Below are 20,906 nucleotides of genomic sequence, written 5' to 3' on the forward strand. Positions count from 1 at the left end.
GGGAGAAGAGAGAGAAAAACAACCACAGGAGTGGAGGGTAAGAAAATCAGGAATCAGACTGAGTTAAGGGCTGGGGCAGGCAGTCAGGATGTAGCCGGTTCTGCAGGAATTGTTTCCTGGTTGGATGCAAAATCCATTGCTGCTCCCTGCAGCACAGTGCCCCCTAGTGCTGCACTGGCATATTGGGGCCATCATTGACTGCGAGGGGCAGGGTAAGTAGTCAGGGTCCAGTCTCTGCCCGTTACCTGCGTGTTGGTGCTGTGGAAACGCTTCATGATCTCAGAGAGAAACGTCTTCATCTTTCTGAAGTTTTCTGGTCTGATGCTGCTCGAGCCGTCGATGAGGAGCGCTATGTCCGTGGCCCCTCTGGGGCACTCTGATGGGGACAGGAATGAAGTACGTTCTGACTCAATTACACAAACGTGGGAAACCCATCACAGAGAGCTAGACCAGACCCATGGGCGCATCTAACCTGGTATCCCGCCCCCTGCCAGCCAACCCGATCAGCCCCCCTGTCGTAACATCATCCCTTCCCTGCCATGCAGGGGTCCTGAGAGTAGAGCATGACTGTAGCAGGTTGCTGGTGCAAAGGCACCTAATTAGGCCCTGCTCAGCCAGCCCCAATCAGGTGAAATAGATTGGGGCTATGGAGAAGTCTGGTGCCTGGCCTTTAGAACTGGCTGCACCTGAGGGTTCAAGGGATAAAGGCGGCTGGCAGCCAGAAGAAGGTGGGAATGGCCAGGGGAAGGTCAGTCTCCAGGCTGAGGAAAGACTCTGTGTAGGAGAGGAGAGGAGATTGTCAGGCCTGCAAGCTCTGTATATAGTATATCACTGGTGGTGGGAGAACTTGTGTAAATAAAGCCACGGGTGCTGCAGAACTAGAATCCGCTCTGAGCTTCATTGGGGCAGCCAGTGGGCCCCAGGAAGAGGGGTGGGCAGAGGACCTTGTTACAAGTGAGGGCTTGTCTGGGATTTAGTGCCAAAGACAGTTTGGCGACCCGGCAATGGAGAGCACCCTGCAGTGGCTCACCGAGCAACAGACAGAGATGCAGAAAGCACTGCAGTCCTTCCAGCAGTCCCACCAGCTGGAGAGGCAGGCTCTACTCGCTTGGCAGGCAGAGCAGCAGAGGGCCCTACAGGACTTCATCAAGGAGCAATTGATGGTGTAGCAGCAGCTCCTGCAAAAGCTGGTGAGTCCTGCTGGGGGAGACGGCACCCGGGCCTCAGCCTCTGTAAGATGGCCCCAGCAGATGACCCTGATGCCTTTGGGGTACCTTTGAGCAGGTGGCCCTGGGCACAGGATGAGACCGGACAACCTGGCCCTCTATCTTGGTGGGGAGGCACAGGCAGCATATATGGCCCTGACAGATGCCCAAGCCAGGGACTATGATGCAATGAAGGCAGCGATTTTGGACCGCCTCTGGCTTTCGGCCGAGAAGTATCGACAAAAATTTTGGGCAGCCCGGTAGGCGGGAAGCGTGCGACCCGAGGCCTTTGCTCAAAAATTAACAGACTGGGCAACACGGTGGTTAAGGCCCGATGCCCACACCGTGGGACAGATAATGGATCAAGTGATCCTTGAACAATTTATACAGTGCCTCCCCGATAGTGTGCAGGTTTGGGTGCGGCGACATCAGCTGGCCACCATAGAAGCCGCCGTGCAAAGAATGGAGGAGTATCAGGGGCGGCGCTAGGGATTTTTCCGCCCCAAGCATGGCAGGCAGGCTGCCTTTGGCGGCTTGCCCGCAGAGGGTCCGCTGTCCCGCAGCTGTGGCGGACCTCCCACAGGCATGCCTGCGGGAGGTCCGGAGCCGCGGGATCAGCAGACCCTCCGCAGGGAAGCCACCGAAGGCAGCCTGTCTGCCGCCCTCGCGGCAACCGGCCGAGCACCCCCCACGGCTTGTCACCCCAAGCAGGCGCTTGGCGTGCTAGGGCCTGGAGCCGCCCCTGAGGAGTAGGCAGAGGCCGACTTCCCACGGAGGGAGCATCGAGCCCTGTGGGACACAGAGAGGGGCAGGAAACCCCGTGAGCATGCCGGGGTGAAGCCAGTAGACAGGCGACGGGAGGAGCCCAAGGGGACCCCAAACCGCCCAGGGCAGCTTGTATGCTGGTGGTGTGGACAGCTGGGACATAAAAGTCAGGACTGCCCGGTGATGGAGTGTGGGGCAGCTGAATTTTGTGGATGGACTAGGATTGGGAGACGGAAGAAGAGGCGCAGGTTGGCCACTATCCCGGTGCGGGTGGGAAAAAGGCCCCAGAGGGGTCTAGTGGACACAGCCTCTGCTTGCTCCCTTCTACAGCGGCAATTAGTGAAGCCGCATTGGCTTATCCCTGGGGAATGGATGTTAGTGGAATGCATCCACAGGGACAGGGAATATTGTCCCGTGGCCCAGGTACCCCTTGAAGTTCAAGGATGGTTTACCTGGAAGCAGGTGGGGGTAATAGAGGGGTTGGCCTACCCCGTGGTCCTGAGGCTGGACTGGCTCCCTCCCCAAAAGGGGGGAGAGACCACGGAAAAGGGACAGTCGAAGAAAGGGGACCCTGGAAAGAGGGGCAAGACCCTGGTGCAGGTGGACCCAGTGTAACGGGAGGCCCCACGACCTCCAGGGGGAAAAGCCGAGCAGCCTAGACAACCAAGCCAAAATAGGGAGCCTGAGGGAGTAACCGAGGAGCAACGGGAGTTTCTCAGGCAGGACCACCCGGGGGAGGGAACCCCGGGGAGGGTGGAAGAAACCCAACAGGGGGAGGCCCAACATCAAAGGGATCGAGGGCCTGGACCAGAAACAGGGGGCCGACTCGGGGCAGTGGGCTCTGAGCCGTCACCCTCACTAGAAAAGGAAGGGGAGCCTCCTGGGCGGCTGGCCCTACCCTGTGACTGGTGTGAGGACCTCTGGGTGAGCGTGGACCTGTGGGGTGCCCCACCCCCTACCAGGGGCGGCTCTAGGAATCCAGATGCCCCAAGCAGGGCTGCATGCCGCAGGGGGCGCGCTGCCGGTCGCCGGTCCCGCGGCTCCGGGGGACCTCTTGCAGACGTGCCTGCAGAGAGTCCGCTGGTCCCGCAGCTCCGGTGGAGCTTCCGCAGGCACGTCTGCGGGAGGTCCACCCGAGCCGCGGGACCAGCGCACCCTCCGCAGTCATGCCTGCGGGAGGTCCACCGGAGCCGCGGGTCCAGCGCACCCTCCGCAGTCATGCCTGCGGGAGATCTGCTGGTCCCGCGGCTCCGCTGGACCTCCCGCAGGCATGACTGCAGAAGGTCTGCCGGAGCCGCCTGCTGCCCTGCCGGCAAAATGCCGCCCCACGCGCGCGCTTGGCGCGCTGGGGTCTGGAGCCGGCCCTGCCCCCTACCCAATGCACCTTTTGTGGGTGGGGTGTGCCAAAGCCCCATGGGGTTGTGCCTGGGGATCCCTCGGCTGGGCAGGGGGCCCAGCCCCAGAGTAAAATCCCCGACCGAGGAAAGCGAGGCCGAGGAAGACCAGGCCTGGCACCAGCTTAAGGGGGAGGTGTGTAGCAGGGTGCTGGTGCAAAGGCACCTAATTAGCCCCTGCTCAGCCAGCCCCAATCAGGGGAAATAGATTGAGGCTGTGGAGAAGTCTGGTGCCTGGCCTTTAGGACTGGCTGCACGTGAGGGTTCAAGGGATAAAGGCTGGCTGGCAGCCAGAAGAAGGGGGGAATGGTCAGGGGAAGGTCAGTCTCCAGGCTGAGGGCAGACTCTGTGTAGGAGAGGAGAGGAGATTGTCAGGCCTGCAAGCTCTGTATATAGTATATCACTGGTGGTGGGAGAACTTGTGTAAATAAAGCCATGGGTGCTGCAGAACTAGGAGCCTCTCTGAGCTTTATTGGGGCAGCCAGTGGGCCCCAGGAAGAGGGGCGGGCAGAGGACCTTGTTACAATGACATGCACTGGGATGAAAAAATACACCCCACCCACCTCCCAGAGCTGGGACAGAACCCAGGAATCCTGACTCCCAGCTCCTACTGACATCCCAAATCAAACCAATGGGCCCAACTAGCCTGGTATCCCACCCCCTGTCAGACCCTGGGTCCCTCTAGACCAGTGGTCCCCAACGCGGTGCCCGCGGGCACTATGGCACCCGCTGGGGCATTTATGTGTGCCCGCCTAGTGCCCAGCAGGGGAGAGAAGCCATGGGGCCCGCAGGTTGTTCTCTGTCCCCAATAGGCGCGGGGCTGCGGCTTTTCTCCAGCTTCTCCAGGGCTGCAGGCTGCGGACGGAGTTCTCTGTCCCCGGCAGGGGCGGGGCCACGGCTTCTCTCTGCCTTGGAAGCTGGAGAGAAGCCGCAGCCCCGCCCCTGCTGGGGACAGATAACTCTGGGGCTGCAGGTGCCAGTGTTCTCTGTCCCGGCAGGCGTGGGGCCCGTCTATTGCCCAGCACGGGAGAGAAGCCGGGGCCCCGCACCTGCCGGGGACAGAGAACTCCAGGGCTGCAGGTGCAGGTGTTCTCTGTCCCCAGCAGGCGCCACGCCATGGCTTCTCTCCAGGGACAGAGAACTCTGGGCCTGCAGGCTGCGGGTGTCAGTGTTGTCAGTCCCCAGCAGGCGCAGGGCCGCGGCTTAAGCCGGAGAGAAACCGCGGCCCCGTGCCTGCCGGGGACAGAAAACTCCGGGGCTGCAGGCTTCATTCTATGTTGAAGTAAGAATAATATATATATTTGGACCCGCAGTTCAACAATGTTTTACTTTTTTAAAATAAGATGAAAACTGTTTATGATATTTATTTTGTAAAAACTCCTTCATTTTTCTTACAGGTAGATAAAAAAGAGCAAATTCACATGGTAAGGTGAAAGAGTAATTGCTGAATAATGTAATTAATACCTTTTACATGTAAAATTACCCTTTTTATCTTACGGATTCATATATTATGTAATATTAAATATGATGTTTTTCATATTATTTAATGTACAAATACATAATACACCTTGAAAAATTGTTGGCGCCTGCCACACTCTTTTGAAAACATGAATGTGCTACTGGCCACAAAAAGGTTGGGGACCACTGCTGTAGACCCATCTCCTCTCCATCTCCTCATGGTCCATGTACCCACCTGTGAACCCAGAGTGTAGGCCCCCCCATACACACCCCTGTGTCACCCCTTACCCGGCTGGGTGTCCAGGATGCGCTGGAGGTGCCAGAAGCTCTGCTGCAAAGGGAAGCAGTAGTGACTAACATACATGTTCTCTCCACAGGCCCGGTGCACCATGGGCCACAAGAAGGACGGGATCAGTAGTTGCCCCTCTGAACAGAGCACTGAGGGTGGGGAAGACAGCCTGGGGCCTGATCTCTCCCCCTCCCCCCAATGGATATGAAGGGAAAGGCCTGCCAGGGCATGGGCCCCCTTGAGGCAGACAGGACCTTGGGACCCCAGATCCCAGCACCTAACTCTGAGAGGAGACAGGGGAGTCACACGGGGGCATCACCTACTTACCACACTCCCTGCTACAGCAGTGGCCAGTCACTGTTGCCATGGCAATGTCACCTGCTTGCCATGTTCCCTGCTATGTCCATGCACAGTCACTGCCGCCATGGCGGCAACCAAGTTACAATTCTTCCTGCTATCTCAGCACACAGTCACTGTCACCATGGCAACAGACAGTTGCCTCCATCCCTCACAACATCACCTCACAATCACTGTAGCCAAAGTGAGGATATGTGGCTACCACCATTCCCCACTGCATCCTTCCACCACCCCTCTAGTTACAGGAGTTACCAACAGCCCTTGCACAGTTGTCGTGTAATCATGGGGACGTCACCCAATTGTCACCTCTGGACCATTCCACCAGCCACACTGACACCGCCCAGTTACTACCATCCATGAGTAGTGGGGTTTGGAGTGGGAGCTGTCCTCTGTAACGATGAGGGAGAAAATGTTGGACCCCAATCCCAGCACCCATCTGCCCTGGGTGTGGTACCTACCAGGAACTTGGAGGCTTGAGCACTCAGAGACACATCAAGGGACATATCCATGGCATCAGGGCGCCCTGAAAGGGGAGAGAGGCACACCAGGGTGAGCAAATAAACTCCACTCCTGTCCCAGAGCAGAAGATAAAACTGAGAATTCCTGACTCCCAACTCTAACCACTAGACAATCCCTCTAGCCTGGGACCATCGCTTCGCACAGTTCAGTCCTTGCCCCTCTGATATTTCCAGGTGTGTTGTTGTAGGGAGAGTGAGGTCCCCCATGAGGTCATTGTCCCCTTTTTATATCTTCTTCCCACTCAATGGAAAGCTCTTTTGCTGTAACCTGGGCCAAACAGTTCCCATTGTATAGTGATATCTCCGAGAGGTTTGCATTGTTCCTGGGGTGATCCATGTGCTTATGTGAATTTACTCAATAAGCCATTAACACTGTTTGGACTTTTTAACCGTTGTACCTGAAAGGCTGTTTGTGGGTGCTGTGAACCTCACCACACGTTTCAGTAGCACATATGTAGCCAAACTTCATAACTTCACATAGAACGATAACACATACAATCCAATGAGATTATTGTTTAGCAGATCAAGCCTTTTAGAATAATTCCTCACAAGACATAGTTTGTACAAAAAATATCCTAATTACGGAGGTGAATATTGGGGTGTCAGGGTGTCACAGAAAGTGCTACACAGAGATCCCTTTCCCAGAACTAAGATGGAGCCACCTCTGGGGTGAGGAGCAGGGGCTGTTTAAATAGGTAAGGGGAAATCTGTGGGGTTCTTCTTACCCAGGTAAGCATCATTCATGTCCCCAGATGAAACTCATCTTCCCACTGCTCCCATATAGATATATCCCACCAGACTAGTCACAGGATCCCACCACTCCCAGCTCTGGATTCCCAGCAAATCCCCATCCCACAGAATCTTAGAAGATTAGGGTTGGAAAAGACCTCAGAAGGTCATCTGTTCCAACCCCCTGCTCAAAGCAGGGCCAACCCCAACTAAATCATCCCAGCCAGGGCTTTGTCAAGCCGGGCCTGAAAAACCTCTAAGAATGGAGATTCCACCACCTCCCTAGGTAACCCATTCCAGTGCTTCACCACCCTCCTAGTGAAATAGTGTTTCCTAATATCCAACCTAGACCTCCCCCACTGCAACTTGAGACCATTGCTCCTTGTTCTGTCATCTGCCACCACTGAGAACAGCCAAACTCCATCCTCTTTGGAACCCCCCTTTGGGTAGTTGAAGGCTGCTATCAAATCCCCCCTCACTCTTCTCTTCTGCAGACTAAACAAGCCCAGTTCCCTCAGCTTCTCCTTCTAAGACATGTGCCCCAGTCCCCTAATCATTTTAACTGACCTCTGCTGGACTCTTTCCAATTTGCCCATATCCTTTCTGTAGTGGGGGCCCCAAAACTGGATGGAATACTCCAGATGTGGCCTCACTAGTGCCAAATAGAGGGGAAAAATTACTTCTCTCTATATGCTGCCAATGCTCCTACTAATGCAGCCCAATATGCCGGCCATGTTGACCTTGAAAACCCATTTCTAGACCCCAGGGCCACTGTGGCCCCTGCCCCAGCTCTGTTACCTTCCAAGGTGCAGATCTTCTCCTGCAGATGATTCTTGATGCCCTGGAGGGCGTCGAAATTGTCCACCCGGAAGACGTGTTCGTTGCTGGGCACAGAGGCGATCACATGGAGCTCCTGTTGGGCAGCAGCGCTGGAGAAGGCGTCACCAACCTTAATGGAGTAGAGGGAGGGACCAGGGCATTGGAGTCAGTCACAGCCAAGAGCCCTGGACAAATACCCACCCGCCCCGAGCCCTGCTGGGCCCTAGAGAGATACGGCTCAAGGTGAGTGGGGAGCAAGGGGGCCGCTGGAGCCTGGAGTTATGGAGCCTGCCTCATTTCAATACCAAGTTGTGTCGGTTGTATCAGCAGTGAGGACAGGGTCTTTTTGCCATGGGGATTATCAGCGCTCTGGGGCCCTGCATGACTCAATCTCCAGGGCGTAGTGAGGGGTGAGTGCTGCACTGTCTCTGGGGGATGCTTCAGGGCAAGGGGTGAAGGGCTGGGACCACCATGTTGGTCTGGGTGGGTTGCGTGCAGTGGGTTAGGTGGTGGAGTCAGGCACCTCCCATCGCTGGGACCGACAGGAGCAGCAGACAAAGGTCTAACAAGGTTCAATGGCTGAAATCGGAATTTACACCCATTCAGTTTGGAAAAGATGATGTCAGGTTTAACCATGAAGGGAATTAACCATTGGAGCAGCTCACCCCGGGCCGCGGTGGAGTCTCCATCCCTGGCAATATTTAACAGAAGACTGGCTGGTTTTCTAAAATATTTTCTCTGGTTCCAACAGGGATTATTTAGGGCAGTTCTCTGTCCTGTGCCACACGGGAGCTCAGACTAGATCATCAGAAAAGTCCCTTCTGGCCTGGGAATCTATGACTCTAAACCCGAGTTTTTGATGAAAGGCAGCTTATGTCGATCTACCTCTGTAAGCGGCTACACTAAAATGTAGCTCCCACCCATGTAACTCACCCACTGCACCGACTTCATAACTCCACTTCCGCAAGAGGTGTTGCTTTTAGTCAATGTAGTTAGATCAATACACTGTCCATATAGGCACTGTGTGGCTTATGTAGCCTGAGGCTCCAGCTGTTGGCCCCAGGAGGTGCGGCTTCAGCCCCAGAATGCCCAACACTGACAGTTAAATCAGTACAAGGTCCCCTGGTGAGGACGTGCACCGCCGACAGGAGAGTAATGGGGACATGAAAAACCGATGTAATTCCCGCAGTGGCTGTGTGACGACGTAACTGAATTCAACTTCAGTGTGTCGTGTAAACTTGCCCTTCGTCCTGCTGCTGATGCCCATTTCAATCTCTTTGGCTCAGCAGTTTAACAGAGATAAATGTCAAGTGACTGAGATCAGTTTGGGGAGGATCAGAGCTGTTGTTTGAGCCCCAGAGGGGTGCAAAAAAGACTTGATAAGAAACAGGTGACTTTGCTGTTTAATCGAGTGGGGGCTGTATCTCAGAAACCCTTGTGCAAATGATCCCAAATTTAGACCACTCATCTTAACCTGCATCCCCATGAGGCAAATCAAATTTTATGACAATCTGAGTCAGCACATGGACCGTACGGCAGGCAGAAAACCCAACCTTTAACTAGACAGTGCCGCTCAACCTGAACAAGACAGGAGCTCCAGCTCTCCTATAATGTCACACGTTGACCCAGTTACAACCCCGGGTCAGTTCTCCTCCCTTATCTGATGGGCACCTGGATACGGGCTCAGATCCATACTAGTTCTCCACACAGCCGCGGCTCACCCCGATGGCGTAGCGGACGATTCCAGCTCTCTCAGCCTCTGGGATGGCGTCTGCATAAGAGAGCGGATCTTCATATTTCTCCCCATCTGTGATCACAATGAGAACCTTGGTGGCCTCATCCCGTGCTCCTTTCCTAGAGATGAACAGCTCCCGCCTGGAAAAGGGGGGAATGCATGGGATGGTTATTGATATGTAATAACACCTAGCGCTCGTCCACTGATTTTACATTGTAGATCTCAAAGTCCTTTACAAAGGAGGCCACTGTCATGTCCCCATTTTAATGAAGGGGAAACTGAGGCACAGGGCAGAGATGTGACTTGCTTAAAGTCACACAGCAACAGAGGCTCAGAGCTGGCAATAGAACCCCAGAATCCTGGCTCCCAGCATCCCCCCCTGCTTTAACCTACTGGTCCCCATTCCCCTCCCACAGCTGGGGATAGAACCCAGGAGTCCTGAGTCCCTGTCCCTTAGCTCCCATGTCCTTGCAGCCCATTCCATGTGGAGTCAGCATGGGGAGGAGGGTAACACCTACACCACTTTCTGGATGGCGCTGGCCGTGTGCGTCGTTCCCCTGAGCTGCACGATCGACCTGAAAAGGTCATCGGGGTCGCTGCTCCTCCTGTACTGTAAGAAGTTGAAGTGCTCTCTAAATTCGTGTGAGTACTGCATGAGAGCGAACTGCAGGAGACAGGGGAGAAGAGAGAAAAACAACCCAGGGGGTGGAGGGTAAGTAAAGCAGGAATCAGACTCAGTTAATGGCTGGGGCAGTCGGTCAGGATGTAGCTGGTTCTGCAGGAATTTTTTCCTGGTTTTGGATGCAAAATCCATTGCTGCTCCCTGCAACACAGCGCCCCCTAGCGCCACACTGGGGCCAGCACTGACTGCGAGGGGAGCGCGCCCCTACTAAGCCCCCAGCCCTGCTCCCTGCAGCACAGCGCCCCCTATCGCTGCACTGTGGCATTGTGGTCAGCAGTGACTGGGAGTTTGCCCTCTAGCAGTACTCAGGGTATGTAGTCAGGGTTCAGCCTCTGCCCGTTACCTGCGTGTCGGTGCTGCGGAAACGCTTCATGATCTCAGAGAGAAACGTCTTCATCTTTTCAAAGTCATAAGGTCTGATGCTGCCCGAGCCATCGATGAGGAGCGCTATGTCTGTGACTTGTTTGGGGCACTCTGAGAGGGACAGGAATGAAGTACGTCCTGACTCGTATCCACAAACATGGGAAACCCATCAGAGAGAGTTAGACTAGACCAATGGGCGCATCTAACATGATATCCCGACCCCTGCTGGACACCCCGATTAGACCCCCCGGCCCCTCTGTCGTAACATCATCCCGTCCCTGCCATGGAGGGGTCCTGAAACTAGAGCATGACATACACTGGGATGAAAAGAATACACCCCACCCGCCTCCCAGAGCTGGGACAGAATCCAGGCGTTCTGACTCCCAGCTCCTATTGACATCCTGAATCAAACCAATGGGCCCACCTACCCTGGTATCCCACCCCGTCAGATCCTGGGCCCCTCTAGACCCATCTCCCCTCCACCTCCCCATGGTCTGTGTACCTACCCATGACCCCAGGGTGTAAGTCCCCCCCATACTCCTGTGTCACCCCTTACCTGGCTGAGTGTCCAGGATGTGCTGGAGTTGCCAGAAGCTCTGCTGCAGAGGGAAGAAGTAGTGACTGACGTACATGTTCTCCCCACAGACCTGGTGCACCATGGGGTACCCCCCTGAATAGAGCACTGAGGGTGCGGGATAGAGCCTGGGGTCTGATACCTCCCCCCTGTGGATATGCAGGGAAAGGCCATCTCAGGGAAGGGGTCCCCTTGAAGCAGACAGGACCTCGGGACCCCATGAGGGCATCAGCTGCTTACCACAGTCCCTGCTATAGCAGTGGCCAGTCACTGTTACCATGGCAATGTCACCTGCTTGCCATGCTCCCTGCTATGTCCATACACAGTCATTGTCACCATGGCAACAACAGCCAGTTACCTCCATCCTTACAACATCACCTCGCCTTCACTGTAGCCAAAGCGAGGATATCTGGCTACCACTATTCCACATGGCATCATTCTACCACCCCTCCAGTTACAGGAGTTACCAACAGCCCTCGCACAGTTATCGTGTAGTCCTGGGGACATCACCCAATTGTCACCTCTGCACCATTGCTCCAGCCACACGGACGCCGCCCAGTTACTACCATCCATGAGTAGTGGTGTTTGGGGAGACATCTGTCCACCGGAATGATAAGGGAGAAAATGTGGGACCCCAGTCCCAGCACCCGTCTCCCCCTGGGCGTGGTACCTACCAGGAACTGGGAGCCTCGAGTAACCAGAGACACATCGAGGGACATGTTCATGGCATCACGCGGCCCTGACAGGGGAGAGATGCAGACCAGGGTGAGCAAATAAACTCCATTCCCATCCCAGAGCGGAGGATAGAACAGAGGATTTCTGACTCCCAGCTCCCCCTGCTCTAACCACTAGACCCCACCCCCACCGCTGGGGATAGAACCCAGGAGTCCTGGCTCCCAGCCCCACCCCTCACTCTAACCCACCAGTCCCCCCATCCCTCTCAGAGCTGGTCACAGAACCCAAGAGTCCTGGCTCCCACCCCAATCCTATTGCTACACCCCACAGCACAGGGTGCCCCTACTCTGGATGGGAATCTCCTGGCAGCATCTGGAGCCCGGGTCGCACTTGTAGACTTTGTCGGTTCCATTCACATTTCCTGTCTGCAGCGGGGCCCAAACAATCAGCCTGTGGGGGAAAAGTATGGGGGGCTCAGGGGTTACCCCACACACCCAGGGGACTGAGGCCCAGGGAAGGCAGCCCAGCCCCACATGTCGCACAGCATTGGGCACAAGTCATGTGGGGTCCCAGGTCCGGCCCTTACCCCCCGGTGCTGGCATTCCCGAACTGCAACACGCTCTGCCCAAACCCCTCAGCTGCCTCCTGGAAGGTGATGGGTCCCTCTACATCCACGTTGAATCCATGGCTTAGTACCAGCACTGCAGGGGTTAAACAGTCACCAGTTAGAGCTTCCCTGATGAACACCAGGCCAGTGGCTGGGGCTTTCTGGCTATGGGACTGAATTCCAGCCCACAACTCTAACCCACCAAATCCCACTCCTCTCCCAAAGCCAGGGATAGAACCCGGGTGTCCTGACTCCCAGCTCCTCACCACCTGCTCCCGGCTCTCTAGCCCTCAAGGGCTATTTTATGCAAATCATTCCCCACATTCATTTGCATAGCACGACTGCCAGACACTCCCATTTAAATATAAACATCATGAGTAGAGCGCTACGAAATTCAAAGTCCATTTTGGTCAATTTCACGCTCACAGAATTATAAATATCATAAATTTCATGATTTCAGCTCTTTAAATCTGAAATTTCACAGTGTTGTAATTGTAGGGGTCCTCACACAAAAGGAGTTGTGGGGGTGGGGTGGTCGAAAGGTTATTGGAGGCGGGAGGGCCGTGGCACTGCTACCCCTACTTCTACACTGCTGGTGGTGGCGGCGCTGCCTTCAGAGCTCGGCACCTGGCCAACAGCCGTTCCTCTCTGGCCACCCAGCTCTGAAGGCAGCACAGAAGTAAGGGTGGCACTACTGTGACACCCCCACCCCCAAAATAACGCTGTGACTCCCCTGCAACACCCTTTTGGGTCAGGACTCCCAGTTTGAGAAATGCTGGTTTCCCCCATGACATTTGTATAGGATTAGGTAAAAGCACATAAAAGACCAGATTTCACTGTCTGGGACATGTTTTTCATGACTGTGAATTTGGCAGGGCCTTAATCGTGAGTGGATTCAGTGCTGGTGAAGAAAGTCCTAGATTTATCTCCATCCGCTTTCCTGATGCTGATCCATAGCGGATGCACTTCCTGTAGGGACACAAGGGACAAATCAGTCTTCATAGGTGGATAGACTCTATGGCCATGTAGCCAGTGATTTTAGTTATTATTCACTTATTGTGTGATGTTATGATTATGTTATATCATATATATTCATTGTATGTTCACTAGAGTTAATCTGTAGGGTTATAAAAGTGTAAGATAGTTCCTCTAAATACTGAACCAAGTACTAGAGATGACTAAAACAAGCTGAAATGTCATAACCTGTAGGTTAAAGCCTGCAAGACTTTAGCTTTTATTGTGCAAAATTACCCAGAAGATTAATATTAGATCATAAAAATACCATAAAGGCTCATTTGTCTCAGACATGTGTCTTAACCATGGGATACAGCTTGTGTGTCAATGCTAATGAGAATAATGGGAACTTACCCAGCTTATAGAAAATTGGGGTTCATTAAGTTTCCAGGGGAGACAGATCAATAGGGGAAAAGAGGGTGGACACTTTTATGGACACATGCAGATTGTAGGTGTAGACAGAATCACAGTATAAAAAGGGGATGCCCTGAATGGGAAAACTGAGCTCCCTCTGGGAGACTTCAGCAAGAACCATCCGTCTACTGATGTTCAAGCCATGAGAGACCCATCAGACCCTAACACTATTGTCAAGGATGTGAGTATAACTATATTTGTAAATTGTGAATCGGTCTGTATAGAATTTCTATATGCTCAGGTAATCATAACTAACTTTAATAAAACTTATAAAATAGTCTAGACTTTGTACTAGTGAATTATAGATGGTCATTACCTTTGGTCTTTATGTGTTCCTAAAGACTCTCAATTTGAAGCAAGTAACAGAGATGACTTTCACTCTGTTAATCTTGAAACCATAGGCACGAGAGCCAAACCCACAGTGGCGTCACACCACATTACAAAATGTACTTTAAATAAAATAAAAGGCTACAGCCAGAAGGGACCATTGTGATCATCTAGTCTGACCTCCTGCATAACACAAGCCAGAGAACTTCCCCTGCATTTATTCCTGATTGAACCAGAGCAGATCTTCCAGAAAAATGTCCAGTCTTGATTTAAAAGGTCCAGTGATGAAGAATCCACCACAATTCTTGGCAAACTGTGCCAGTGGTGAATGACACTTGCTATTAAAAATGTCAGTTTTATTTTCAAAGGCCATGTCTATACTACCACTTATATCGGCAAAACTTATGTCACTCAGGGGTGTGAAAAAAACCACCCATGAGTGACATAAGCTTCACCGGCATCAGTGGTAATATGCAGAACGTGATGGTGGCAGAAGACCATCTCCTGTCGATATAGCTACCGCCGTTTGTTGAGATTGTTTAATTATGTTGACCGAAGAACTCTCGCCCGTCAGCATAGAGCAGCTAAACAAGTGATCTTACATTGGCACAGCTGCATTGGTAGAGCTGTGCTGCTGTAAGATCACTATTGTAGACATGGCCTTAGTTTGTCTAGTGTCAATTTTCAGCCATTCGATCATGTTAGACCTTTATCTGATAGATTAAAAAGACCAATATTAAATATTTGTCCTCCTCATAGCTACTCAGACTGGGATTAAGTCAGCCCTTAACCTTCCCTTAACTAGACTGAGCTCCTTGAGTCTATCACTATGAGGCAGGTTTTCCAATCCTTTCGTTAGTCTCATGGCACTTCTCTGACCCCTCTCCAATTGATTGACATCCTTTGTGAATTGTACCTGAAAGGCACCTGAACTGGACACACTATTCCAGCAGCAGTCACACCAAGGCCATATACGGAAGTAAAATAACCGCTCTGCTCCTACTCGAGGGTCCCCTGTTCATACATACAGAAATTGCAATAGCCCTTTTGGTCACAGCATCACATTGGTATGTTTGTGTCGCAGAAGCCAAAGCTGAGTCCTTCCAAACTAATGTCACACACAAAACACCAAACAGCCAGTGGATGGCTACACTAAACCACAAACACACAGGGCAGCTAACTCTCCTGATGCAAAGCTCGCTGCAGGGGACTGACTGGGAGCTTGGGGTGAGTGGGGAAATCCCTCCTTGACTGCCTGTCCTTCCCCGCATCCCCCACCTCCCAGAGAAAGGCAACCAATCAGGGTTTCCGCAGTAGGCAGGCAGGGCCAAGAGAGATTGTGGGAGAGAACTAGGAAGTAAATAACCTCTCAGGGTGGCTCTGCTCTCCTCCCCATTCCCCCTGCCTGCTCCATCCCTGCAAGCCCGGACCTGGGAAGCAGAGTCCCCTGCTTGGAGCTGCCCCCTTTACTGCCTCCAAGCCTAAAGACTCTCCAGATTGGCAGGAGGAGCAAATGTGGGGCAAGGTGGGGTGCAGAATTGTGGGGCTGGAGGGCAGGGTTGGAAAATTGTGGGGCTGGCTGGACAAAAGGGGGTGCTGGGAGAGTGGGGGCAGGCACCCCCAGTTTCCCCTTCTTAGGCCTCCTCTCCCAGTGCGCCTCAAAGCCCCAAGTCTGTCGTCCTTAATCTCAGCCACCACAAAGTCTGCGCTCCCCCATGCCCTGCGAGGGCCCAGCCTCACAGACAGAGCAGATGTGACTCTGAAGCAGGAAGAACCTGTGGTGGCTTTATAGCAGCACTGTGCCAACCACGTTCACTTCTTGCCCACCAACCCCATCCCCAGCCACATCCTACCAAGCACACATGCCACACGGAGAGGGAGAGTCATACACAGCCCCATGGCCTCCCAAAGAGACCCAACAAATGGCCACATCTCAGTGCCAGGTGAGCGAATCACTGTACCAACAGCTCCTATGCCCCAGCCCAGAAGTGGCTGCATCCCAGAGCCAAATAACTTCAGGGATTCCATGCCAGCAAAATATAGATTTCATGTGCAATGTAACATGTTTTGATGTGGTATTTTCTAATAAAACAACCTCCAGAGAATGAGAATTATAATCCGGGTCAAAACATGCTCCTCACCTGTGGATGCAAATAGAGCCACACCAACTTTAGATCATGTTCTGAACTGGTCATTGCTTATCAACATAGACTCTTTTACTCTGTTTAGGTTGGCACCGGGGGCCTGTTTCACACATTTTAACAATTTCTCTCTCGCTCATCGTTCATTTGTGGCCAATACCGTATCTCTCCGGCTCTGCACTTACATTTCTCCATGTCCAAGCGTCCTTCATGTCCTCTTGTGAGCATGTCAGCTTGGAATGTGTGGATATGTAATGTCTTGGCCACCCGATGTTAATAGCCTCGAATACCCTTTGTAAATTCCCATCCTTAGCTGTAGCCTCAGCCAATTCATTCCAAAATCTTTCTGAGACTGAGCACCAGACCCCACACCCCTCTCAGAGCTGGGGATAGAGCCCTGGAGTCCTGACTCCCAGATCATTCAAGCTTCCCTTTTGTCTAGTCCTTGGGGGCCATTTTACGTGAATCACACCACGCATTCATTTGCATGGCAGCAGAAACTCCCACGTGAAGACTATCAGGAACGGATTTACACTGGTGAATGAAGCCCTTGATCTATCTCTTGCTGACCCGGATTCATAGGGGGCGGCGGGGACTTTCTGTAGGGTAGCAGGGGCAGATCAGCCTTCATAGAATTACAGACCATAACACCAGAAGGAACCGCTTTGAGTATCTGGTCTGAATTCCTATGTAACACAAGCCAGAGAGCTTCTCTGAATTAATGCCTGTTTGACCCACACTGGAACATTTAGAAAAAGATCCAGTCTTGATTTAAAATTTCCAGTGATAGGGTGTTAGACCCTCAGCAGGGGCCTTTTTACGGGATGAGGGAGCAGGCAGATACTGGACACCATGTTGCTATATAATACTTTAAATACTTTTTATGGTTTACAAAATGGATCTTATTTACGTTACATTTATACCCCAAACATACTATACCAGAGCTCAGTAGTTAGACGTTTTGATGGTTAGTTGGGATTTAGTTTAGTTACAAGGTACGGGAAGTTTACAAGTACCACACCAGATATAAACAGGGCTTTGGATTATTGAAAGACTTTAAACTGCAAATGTGTGAAGTTTTTATTTATAATTTACTTTGTGACTTTATTGGGTTTTTGTTTTTGTTGTTTTGGCCCTTTACCCTTTGTTTTCAAGAGACAACTTTGGGCAGGCTGCCATGAGCCAAGGCCCGCCATTTTAAAATTTTTATACATTTTTATAGCAGTTCCACTGGTGTTATTTCCTTATCTGCTGATTCTTCATTTTTTCCAAGGACATAACAAAGTTGTTTGGTACAAACAGGTTTTTACCACTCAACCTTTAAGTTCTTGCTTTGGTTGCTAAAATGCAGGTCATGGACTCAGGTTTCAAACACACAACACCCACACTAGACTTCATGGCCTATAACATATTACATAGATACATAGATTTTAATATCTCAATATTTCCCATGTTGATACATGATTAATACCATTAATTATTATATTACTTTATAATTTTGCAAGCCATTTAATTTTATATATTATTTGCCTTAGAACTTTTTGTTGCTTTTTTATTTGGCAGTATGAACATAACATAACAAAGGTTAATAAAATTATTAATACAAATAGTGTAACCATAGGATGTAACGTTACATTTGGAAAAACTGTAAAGCTTGGGGGACCATTTTTAAAAAACATTATACTAATGATGGACTGTTAATTTTTGGGGTGGTCTTTTTATTTTATTTTAATATTTGACCATTGTGGACTGGAAGGTTTATTTTTTTAATTGAGCAGATTTAGATATAATTCACTTTGTGATGTCGTTAGTGTTTTTGCCAAAATGCAGGTCATGCCCTCCAGTTTCAAACACACAACAGCCACACCAGGCCCCATAGCATATATCATATTACATATTATATCCCAACAAGGGAATCCATCACGATCCTTGGTAAATTGTTACAGTCGCTAATTACTCTCGCTGTTAAAAATGTTACATCTTATTTCCTGTCTAAATTTGTCTATCTTCAACTTCCAAGGCATTGGATTGTGTTAGACCTTTATTTTCTAGGCCAGGGGTTCTCAACTTTTTGCTCTCTGAGGCCCCCCTCAACATGCTATAAAAATTCCAGGGCTCAGGGAGGTGGGGGGGGTGCAGACGGGCTTTGGGCATAGATGTAGTTTGACTTCTATTTGGGGGAGACAGGGGACAGTGGGGCTCGAGCCCTACATAGCAGGTTGGGGGCTTAGCTCAAAAAGTTTGAAAACAGCTTAAGGTGAAGGAAGAGGGTAGTTAGGGGCAGTGTGTGAGCAGGGGAGTGGGTTGCTCAGGGTGCAGGGAGAGGGTAGCTGGGGCTGTGTGGGGGCAGGGGGGTAAATCAAGATGCAGGGAGGGGGTGGGCTAAGGATGCAGGGAGGACATAGCTCAGGGTGTTGGGAGAGGGTAGTTAGGGGCTGTGTGTGGGCAGGGGGGTTGCTCAAGGTGTAGGGAGAGGGGTATTAGGAACTGTGCTGGGAGGACTTCTCTGCAGTCCCTGTTCCCGGAGGGGTCTGCCAGCCGCGGACCTGGGGGGCTCTTACTACCTGCCATTGTGGGAGCAAAGGGGCCTGGGACCTTCAATCTAGGGCACCAGCAGGAGAGGCAGGACCACTGCTGCTGCTGCCTGCTCCATGCACCAGCCAGAGCAGGAGTTCTCCCACATTGCTGGGCTCTGGCTTCCCGCCTCTGATCTGGCCAGGGAGTCAAGGGGAGGGGGGGAGCTGCCCCAGGACTGCCGTGATTTTGCGCTGCAGTTGGGGGGAGGGGCAATGCTCCCAATTCTGCCCATGTGCTCAGGGCTTCGGCCCCGCAGGGGAGCACCAAAGATCGGGGATTCAGCCCTGCGCCTCCTCCAGCTTCAGCCCCGCAGGGGAGCGCCAAAAATCGGGGATTCAGCCCTGCGCCTCCCCCAGCTTCAGCCCCACAGGGGAGCACCAAAAATCAGGGATTCAGCCCTGCGCCTCCCCCAGCTTCAGCCCCGCAGGGGGACGCTGGGGATCGGGGCTTCTGCTGCAGGGCCCTGCAGCCCCCTTGAAAGGGCTCGTGGACTCCCTTTGGGCCGCACACCCCCGGTTGAGAACCGCTGTGCTAGACTGAAGAGTCCATCATCAAACATTTGTTCCCCAGGTAGGTATTTATAGACTGAGATAAGCACTCCTTAGTCTTCATGTCGTTAATCTAAATAGTGATTGATTGAGCTCCTTGAGCCTATCAGGGAGGTTTTTTAATGTTTCAATCATTCTCATGGCTGTTCCCTGAACCCTCTCAAGTTTATCAACATCCTTCTTGATGTGTGGCCTCCAGAATTGGACACTAGAGTCCAGCAGAGGTCTCACCAGGACCAAATACAGAGGTAAAATAACCTCTCTGCTCCTACACGAGATTCCCCTGCTTATGCATCCAAGGATTGGCCACAGCATTGCACCAGGAGCAACTTCGCCCAGGCAGTTCTTGGTCTCTCTGCTGATTCTATCAATTAGTGCAGGGTGGCCTGGTAAGCTTGTGTTGTGGGAGCCACAGCTGAGACCCTCCAGGGCTATAGGAGGACCAGATATGGGGCAAAGTGGGGCTGGGTGGGTGGGGCCTGGAGGCAAAGGAGCTGAGGGTGGGGGAGGAGCTGTGGTGGCCTCCCCCATTCCTCCCTTCATCCCCTTTCAAGTCCCATCCCCCAGTCTGTACCCCCTTCCCAGCCCATCCCCCTCATCCTCAGCCACCCCAAAGTCTGCCCCCCTCCATTCCCTGATGGGTCCAGGCATCACAGACAGGAGAGATGTGACCTTGAAGCAGGAGGAAGCGGCTATGATTTTACAGAAAGATTGAGCAATTGCAAACACTGCATCCACTTCACACCTGCCGGACCCTCCCCACACATCCTACTGAGCACACACGCCCCACAGAGAAGGGAAGTTGCACCTGTGACCCACTCCCATCCCAGAGAGTCTGAGGGAACAGAACACAGAGGGAACTGAACCCAGGAGTCCTGATTACCAGCCCTCCCCCACACAAGACACTAGAGCCCCATTCCTCTCCCAGAACTGAGGAGAGAACCCACGAGTCCTGATGCACAGGCCTCCTGTTGTAACCCACTGACCCCACTCCTCTCCCAGAGCCAGTCAAGGATAGGACCCAGGAGTCCTGACCATCCAACTGCTCCCATCCCCGTCAGAGGGGTACTCGCTGGACACCTATGTGAAGGAGCCCAGCTTTTCCCAGTCCCTCTGGCTGGCACTTACCTGTGCAGAGGTAGAGGAGCAGAGGCAGGGGGTCCATCCTGCGCTGGGTGAGGGGTGTCTATGGAGCGAGGATGCTCTGGTAGGACGTGTGAGGTTCAAGGGCACTGCCTGGAGAGGAGGCAGCAGAATGCAGAGGAAAGAGAAGTGCTAGCTGAAAAGAGAGAAGCACTGCCAGGAGTGGAGGAGGGACTCAGGGTGTCATAGGGCAGGAATGGAATGGAGAAGATGGGGAAAAAAAAGTCAACTACACTGAAACACCCAACTAGTCAGACACACACACAGCTGTGTGGAGACAGATGAAAAACAAACAAATAAAAGGACCAAACACACACACCCTAAACTCCCCCATAGCCCTCCCCCTCCATTCCAGTTGTCAGCTAGTCGTTTTCCACCCTCCCGCCCTGCCCCCCTGCCCTTTGTAAATTCAAACAACCCTCTAATTTCAAATCTTGGGGAAAATACTGTGCACACACCAATCCTGAAACAAACACAGGCAACCAGACAGACAGACAACTGGACAGACACACAGACACACACAGCTACACTGAGACAGACAACAGATACACAATTAGAAACACAACTGGAGT

At 52.3% G+C, this 20,906-nt stretch overlaps 1 pseudogene; it reads right to left on the bottom strand.

The window, feature by feature from the left end:
- LOC120395014 overlaps positions 1-20,413 on the bottom strand; it is a 40,648-nt pseudogene extending 20,235 nt beyond the window's left edge.
- Positions 20,414-20,906: the final 493 nt, after the last annotated feature.

The sequence above is a fragment of the Mauremys reevesii genome, unplaced genomic scaffold (genome assembly GCF_016161935.1).
Source record: "Mauremys reevesii isolate NIE-2019 unplaced genomic scaffold, ASM1616193v1 Contig9, whole genome shotgun sequence".
NCBI lineage: Eukaryota > Metazoa > Chordata > Testudines > Geoemydidae > Mauremys > Mauremys reevesii.